At 48.5% G+C, this 8079-nt stretch overlaps 1 long non-coding RNA gene and 1 other non-coding gene across 3 annotated transcripts; both read left to right on the forward strand.

The window, feature by feature from the left end:
- The first annotated feature begins 202 nt into the window (after window positions 1-202).
- LOC117077544 lies at window positions 203-6707 on the forward strand. Of its 2 annotated transcripts, none has more exons than XR_004434796.1 (3): window positions 203-525; window positions 2395-2497; window positions 6559-6707. It is a non-coding gene; the product is annotated as an uncharacterized LOC117077544 (long non-coding RNA). The 2 variants fall into 2 exon arrangements; XR_004434795.1 differs by lacking the exon at window positions 6559-6707 and adding an exon at window positions 4664-5101 and having other exon boundaries at window positions 207-525.
- Window positions 5209-5339, forward strand: LOC117078649. Its single transcript, XR_004435087.1, has one exon. It is a non-coding gene; the product is annotated as a small nucleolar RNA SNORA69 (small nucleolar RNA).
- Window positions 6708-8079: the final 1372 nt, after the last annotated feature.

Here is an 8079-nt window from a genome sequence, read left to right on the forward strand (position 1 = left end):
TCCTCCGACACGACTGTCCTTTCCCACACCTTCCAGCCAGGCCGGAATGACTCGTAGCCCTCCGGGAAAATGGCACTTGCTCTCCGCCTGCCCAGCTCCAATCCGGCGTTCCCAGTCCCTGGCGCCCGGAGGTGACGGTCGCTTCCCCTGCCCTCCCTTAGGGTTAGTCCCGCCCATTGACTCCTTAGGTTTCGGAAGGGCTTCTACTTTGGCATTTATCACGGGCTGTCTGCCTCACTAGCGAAGCAGAGTGCCCCTAGCACACTGCCGGGCCCCTCGGGGAACGCACTTAGGGAAGCGAAGCAAAGCGAATTGCATTTGGCAGAAACCAGCGCTCTTTCCCACGGCGCCATGGGAGCGCACCGGTGGGCGCAGAAGACACTAGGAAGAGGCGGTCTGCGAATAGCGTCACCTCCTAAGCTCCGCCCATCAGAAGCGCCTTCTAAGCTCGTTCTTCCGCCTGCTTCCCCTCTCTTTTCCTTTCTCCGCCATAGTGGTGTGTTCTTGCCTCCACTTCTCGCCATGGTAAGTCCATCGGTCCCCATCGGCCCCCATCGGCCCCAGGGCGGCTTCCCAAACACCCGAGGCCGCTGCCACGAAATGCCTGGGCCGCGCGGAGCGTCGAGGGGCAGGTGCCTTTTAAAGGCTTTTTCAAGAAAAGCTCCAGTCCGGCCACTGTTTTTTTTTTTTTGAGACGGAGTCTCGCTCTATCGCCCGGGCTGGAGTGCAGTGGCCGGATCTCAGCTCACTGCAAGCTCCGCCTCCCGGGTTTATGCCATTCTCCTGCCTCAGCCTCCCGAGTAGCTGGGACTACAGGCGCCCGCCACCTCGCCGGCTAGTTTTTTGTATTTTTTAGTAGAGACGGGGTTTCACCGTATTAGCCAGGATGGTCTCGATCTCCTGACCTCGTGATCCGCCCGTCTCGGCCTCCCAAAGTGCTGGGATTACAGGCTTGAGCCACCGCGCCCGGCCCGGCCACTGTTGTCTTCCTCGGCCTGGAGGGAAGCCAGTGAGCCAGCGAGCAACCTGGAGAGGGGCAGGCTGCGCTGCGGCCGCGGATTCAAGGGGACTCTTTCTTTGCCGGGCCGCTGCCGAGTCGGGCAGGGATTCCGGTTTCCCTTCGCTTGTAGTGAACTCTGGTTCTGGAGGCGAGGGTTGGGAGGTAGCAGCCACCCCCGAAATCGTGACCTGACCGTGGGCTGCCCGTGGCACGCGCAACGTGGAGGGCAATCAGGAGGGTAATGGGCTACTGGTTTTCGAAAAGGTTTAAGCTTGGCGTAGAGAAGCGAACCACATTTTTAGATCCCAGGACTTTTGTTTAGAGGACGTTTATTCAGAGACTTGAGCGTCACCCCGTGGAAGCGCCTAGAACAAGGGGTGTTTTGTGAACCCGTATGTCATTCTGGCCTTCTTAGTAAATGGCAGTAGCGAACCAGTCACTCTTCACTGGGAAATGTGAAATGTTGATTTCCAGATGTGGAGGCGATACGTACTGGTATTTTGTTACTATTTACTTGACAAGATTTACAACTGCTACTGTTGGTTGGGGGGGCGTGTGATCTTTGCCTTCTTTGTATTGGCTCCCATTATTATGCAAGGGTATGTTCTTTCAGGTTGGCCAGGCATTAAACCTGCATCCGTGCCCTTTTTGCGAGATCATTCTGTAGATTTGGGGGAGTATTGGGCTTGGCCTTAGATGACTGAAGTTCTTTATGAAAGCCAAAAGATGCAACTAGAAAGTGAGACAGTCATCCTCGGAAAAGTGACATTTCATTTCTTTTTAAATTAAAAGTTTATTTTTGTAGCAGTGAGAATTAGCAGTAGGGATAGAGTTACGATTAATACCGAAATGGTGAGTAGATCCTCTGAACGTCAGGGACTTGCCCTAAGTCTCAATTGCCCTCCCAATGACCTTGAAAAGTATGTACCCCTATTTTACAAAGTAGAGCACTGAGATTCGTTGACTTGCAAATGGTAGATGGTTCTGTTTGACTCAAAGCTGTGTTCTTCCCAGGAAGCCAAGTTCCCTCGCCATTCCCAGTGTGGTCGTCTGAGTCCTTGGGGGACCGCAGGGTAAACTGAAAGGTAGCCTCTGGCTGTGGAGCAGAGAGGACCTGGGTTTGAATTCTGGTTCTGCACATTGATGCTCTGATTTTGTGTTTCTTAACCTCCTGATTCCACTTACTTAATTTGAACAATGGAAACTGTGGTGTCTGCCTCCAGAGAAGCTGTGAGGGTCAGAGGCTTGCTTGGCTTGATGGCTTAGCATTGAGAAGATTTTGGGGCTGGGGTAGGTGTTAAGCACTCAAATGTTGGTTTGAAGGAGTTCTTGACTTTGAATCATTCAGGCAGTCTCTAATATCAATGTCTAAATTGATTGCATTTTCTTCCCAGTCTTCTCACAAGACTTTCAGGATTAAGCGATTCCTGGCCAAGAAACAAAAGCAAAATCGTCCCATTCCCCAGTGGATTCGGATGAAACTGGAAATAAAATAAGGTAAGATCTCCATCATACTGCTTGTATTTTGCTAAATGTAAGAGCCACTGTACCTGGCCAGGGTTACTTTTTGAGTATAAATACATGATTAAAATTGCATGCAGTCCAATCCACCCTCTGACAGCATTCTCAAATTCTTTTTTAAAAACATGCTTCCTTTGTTTCTGCACTGCATCCAGTCCACAGCTGGGCTTATGGGCAGACACTTCTCCAATACTTGTTAATTTCCTGGTTATCTTTAGTCTGAGCTAGGTCATAAAGGTGGAAGGCTGTCTTATACACATCCTGGTGGAGAAGACCCAGTCAGTGTTTTTAGGCTTTTTGTTTTTGTATTTTGTTTTTTTCGAGATGGAGTCTCGCTCTGTTTCCCAGGCTGGAGTGCAGTGGCACAATCTTGACTCACTGCAACCTCTGCCTCCCAGGTTCAAGTGATTCTTCTGCCTCAGCCTTCGGAGTAGCTGGGACTACAGGCATGCACCCAGCTAAGTTTTGTGTTTTTAGTAGAGATGGGGTTTCACCATATTGGCCAGGCTGGTCTCAAACTCCTGAGCTCAAGTGATCTGCCCCTCTCGGCTTCCCAAAGTGTTGGGATTACAGGCGTAAGCCATTGCGCCCGGCCTTTGTTTTTGTTTTTTGAGACAGGATCTTGTTCTGTTTTACATGCTGCATTGACACTATCACTGCAGCCTCTACACTACCAGGCTCAAGTGACCCTCCCGCCTTATCTCTCTGAGTAGCTGGGACTACAGGCACACGCCACCACACCTGGCTAATTTTTAAATTTTTTGTAGGGATGGGGTCTCTCTGTGTTGCCCAGGCTGGTCTTGAACTCCTGAGCTCAAGCAGTCCTCCTGTCTCACCCTACCAAAGTGCAGAGATTACAGGCGTGAACCATTGCGCCTAGCCCAGTTTTTAGATGTTTCTCTTTTTTTTTTTTTTGAGACGGAGTCTCGCTCCATCGCCCAGGCTGGAGTGCAGTGGCCGGATCTCAGCTCACTGCAAGCTCTGCCTCCCGGGTTCACGCCATTCTCCTGCCTCAGCCTCCCGAGTAGCTGGGACTACAGGCGCCCGCCACCTCGCCCGGCTAGTCTTTTTGTATTTTTTAGTAGAGACGGGGTTTCACCATGTTAGCCAGGATGGTCTCGATCTCCTGACCTCATGATCCGCCCGTCTCGGCCTCCCAAAGTGCTGGATTACAGGCTTGAGCCACCGCGCCCGGCCTAGATGTTTCTCTTTTCTAAAGAGAGACCAGAAAAGATTGGAAAACTGCCCTCTACTGGGGAAGTAGTTGATCTCAAAGGAAAAACATTACTAGAATTGCTATGAAGGACCTCCAAGGTCATCTAGCCTAACTCCAGGGAAAGCTAGGCCTGAAACTCAACGACTCATGCATGGCTTTTTCAGCCTGTCGCTCTTTGGACCTGATGGGCCTTGAGACGGGTTTTGAAGGGAGGAAAAATAAGTATCAAGAATCAGCAAGAGTTGCCCAAGGTTCAGCAGTTGCTCTTTCACCCAGGCTGAGTGCAGTGGTGCAACCCTCCTGCCTCAGCCTCCTTCTGAGTAGCTGGGACTACAGGCGTTCACCACCATGCCTGGCTAATTTGTGTACCTGTTGTAGAGATGGGGTTTTGCCATGTTGCCCAGGCTAGTCAAAGCACTTTTTTTTTTTGAGACAGAGTTTTGCTGTCATTGCCCACGGTGGAGTACAATGGTGTGATCTTGGCTCACCACAACCTCCACCTCCTGGGTTCAAGCAATTCTGCTGCCTCAGCCTCCCAAGTAGCTGGAATTACAGGTGCCTGCCACCACACCCGGCTATTTTTGTATTTTTAGTAGAGACGGGGTTTCACCATCTTGGCCAGACTGGTCTTGAACTCCTGACCTCGTGATCCACCTGCCTCCCAAAGTGCTGGGATCACAGGCATGAGCCATGGCACTCAGCCAGAACTTGATTAGAGTTGTATGGCAAAGCTAGTGAGATTGGTTTGCTAAGAAGACTTCAAAGTGTGGCTTCTTAGGGCTAAAGTTGAGGGCCCATTTCCTTGGTTCATTTAGCCAGTTAGATGTGAAAATTGCCATCCATTGTAATGTTATGGGCTAGTTAATTGCTTACCATTTGATTACTGGATACTAGACACTGTCCTTTATTGTTTGATACATCTACAGGAACGTCGAGTTTCTCTGTGTCCTGCCTGATGGTGGGACCTGCTTGTGAAGAATGAAACAAGTATATATAAGCCAGGCACAGTGCCTCATACCTATAATCCGAGCACTTTGGGAGAGGCCAAGGCAGGAGGATTGCTTGAGGCCAGGAATTTGAGACTAGCCTGGGCACATAGGGAGACACCCCCCACCCCCATCTCTACCAAAAAAAAATAATTAGCTGGACTTGGTGGCACATGCTTGTAATCCTAACTATTTGGGAGGCTGAAGTGAGAGGATCACTTGAGCCCAGGAGTTCACAGGCTGCAGTGAGCTGTGATCCGGCCACTGCATTGCAGCCTGGACAACAGTGTGACCCTGTCTCAAAAAAGAAAAATGTATGTAAAACTCAATGCCTAGTTCAATAAATAACTTGCTATTAAACTCTGTGGTCTCCTACAATTGAGAAGGTATTTTGTACGTAAGATTATATATCTTTGACCCAGATAATTGACCTGATGGAATGATTTTCATTGTCTTAGCTATCTTCCAGTTTTAAAAATGTTTTGAAAGCAGGTTGCAATTACAGTGCTTCATTTTGTGGAAGTACTGCCATTATCCTGCTGAAAGAAAAGCCGTGTTAATCATTTTTGATTTTGCCTTTATGAGGTAAAATCATGACAGATTGACATGGACAATTCAGGGATTGCTGTTTCCCTGTACTAGACATGAATGGGGGAGTTGATTGATTCTAAAGATCATGCGAGGCCAGGTGCAGTGGCTCACGCCTGTAATCCCAACACTTTGGGAGGCAGAAGCGGGTGGATCTCGAGGTCAGGAGTTTGAGACCAGCCTGGCCAACATGGTGAAACCCCGTCTCTACTAAAAAGACCAAAATTAGCTGGGCATGGTTGGGGGGAGGACTCCATCTCAAAAAAAAAGTATCATGGGGGAGCTTTTATGTGTTTGTGACCCATTATGAGGGGCTTCAGAGTATGTGTGTACCTCCAGGTCCATTGAATCAAAAGTGGGTGCAGGTACACTTGCAGAGAGCGGGTTCCCCACTGCTGTGATCCCAGTTAAGAGCCTAGCCTTGGCTGGGCGCGGTGGCTCAAGCCTGTAATCCCAGCACTTTGGGAGGCCGAGACGGGCGGATCACGAGTCAGGAGATCGAGACCATCCTGGCTAACACGGTGAAACCTCGTCTCTACTAAAAATACAAAAAACTAGCCGGGCGAGGTGGCGGGCGCCTGTAGTCCCAGCTACTCAGGAGGCTGAGGCAGGAGAATGGCGTAAACCCGGGAGGCGGAGCTTGCAGTGAGCTGAGATCCGGCCACTGCACTCCAGCCTGGGCGACAGAGCGAGACTCCGTCTCAAAAAAAAAAAAAAAAGAGCCTAGCCTTGAATTGTTTTGAGAGGATAAAACTTGACTTGGCTAGTTTTTAAACACATAGGAAATCTTTTTTTTTTTTTTTTTTTGAGACGGAGTCTCGCTCTGTCACCCGGGCTGGAGTGCAGTGGCCGGATCTCAGCTCACTGCAAACTCCGCCTCCGGGTTTTACGCCATTCTCCTGCCTCAGCCTCCCGAATAGCTGGGACTACAGGCGCCCGCTACCTCGCCCGGCTAGTTTTTTTTGTATTTTTTAGTAGAGACGGGGTTTCACCGTGTTAGCCAGGATGGTCTCCATCTCCTGACCTCGTGATCCGCCCGTCTCGGCCTCCCAAAGTGCTGGGATTACAGGCTTGAGCCACCGCGCCCGGCCTTTTTTTTTTTTTAACTCTCCAGAAAGAACTCCAAACTTGTTAAAGGAGAGAAAAGTGGTACCCTTTTTATTTTGTGGTACCTAAAAGGTTGTGTGAATGGGACAGCTAAATTGCTGTCAGACTGCCTTTGTAACTTGACATTTTTTTCTGTGTAGGTACAACTCCAAAAGGAGACATTGGAGAAGAACCAAGCTGGTCTATAAGGAATTGCACATGAGATGGCACATATATTTGTGCTGTCTGAAGGTCACGATCACATTACCATATCAAACTGAAAATGTCACCACTCCTGGAGAGTTCCACGTATTTTCCTCTCTGAATCTATTATGAATGCGTTGGTTGCTGGGTTCAGTAATAAATATGTGAGGCCTTTCATTTCAATTGCTGTTGTATTGTGGTTTGTCAAGTAGTGAATTCTCCTTCCCTGCCGAACCTAACAACAGTATCCAGTAGAACTTTCTGCAGTGATAGAAACGTTCTCTGGCTACCATATGCTTGAAGTGTGTTTAGTGTAAGGGACTGATTCTGTGAATTTTATTTTATTTTATGTATATATATTTTTTTGAGACGAGTCTGGCTCTGTTGCCTAGGCTGGAGTGCAGTGGGACGATCTCGGCTCACTGCAACCTCCGCCTCCCGGGTTCACGCAATTCTCCTGCCTCAGCCTCCTGAGTAGCTGGGATTACAGGTGCCCCACACCACGCCCGGCTAGTTTTTGTATTTTTAGTAGAGACAGGGTTTCACCATATTGGCCAGGCTGGTCTCAAATTCCTGACCTTCAGATCCACCTGCCTTGGCCTCCCAAAGTGCTGGGATTACAGGCGTGAGCCACCACGCCCGACCTCTCATGGTTTTTACAATCGATCACCTCCCCCATTCACGTCTAGTGCAGGGAAACAGCAATCCCAGAATTTTATTTTTAGTAGACATGGGCTTTCACCATGTTGGCCAGGCTGGTCTCGAACTCCTGACCTCAGGTGATCCACCACCTCTGCCTCTCAAAGTGCTGGGATTACAGGCATGAGCCACCGTGCCCAGACATCTGCCTGTTTTTGTACAGTCTGTGAACGATACAGTTCCTACATTTTTAAATAGTTAAGAATGTTTTATGCCATCTGAAAATTGAAATAAAAATTTCTGTCCATATAAAATGTTCTTGTTTCACAGCCATGTGCATAACTTATGTATATAATGCACCCTTGTGCACAGAGATAATGTGGCCTGCAAAGCCTAAAATATTTACTACTTTGCTCTTATGGAAAAAGATTGCCAACCCCTGTTCCTGGATTCAAGAGAGTTCACTTTTGTTTTAAAAAAATCTAGGTTAATGTTGACATTGTAACAGGTAATGCCATTGCCTGACTTACTGAAGAGCTATAGCTGAGTGAATGTACACGGTGGAAATCTTGTGGGTTTGAGCTTTTACCGGGTTAGTGCAGCTTCTTTGGTACCCCTTGCAGTTTCCCTGGCTGACGAATCACCAGGGAATTATGTTTAATGTCTCAAAGACCGGTAGCAACTTCATATTTAGAGAAATGGTTAGCAAATTATTGGCCACCTTTTGTCAGGCACTGTTCTAGGTACCTGGGATTCATTGGTTGATAGACAAATTATGTGACATGTTAAGTGGTGACAACGAATAGGCCAATATACAAGCCTTAGCAGATCTCTTCTGT

Source organism: Trachypithecus francoisi, unplaced genomic scaffold (assembly GCF_009764315.1).
Source record: "Trachypithecus francoisi isolate TF-2019V2 unplaced genomic scaffold, Tfra_2.0 Lachesis_group6, whole genome shotgun sequence".
Lineage (NCBI taxonomy): Eukaryota > Metazoa > Chordata > Mammalia > Primates > Cercopithecidae > Trachypithecus > Trachypithecus francoisi.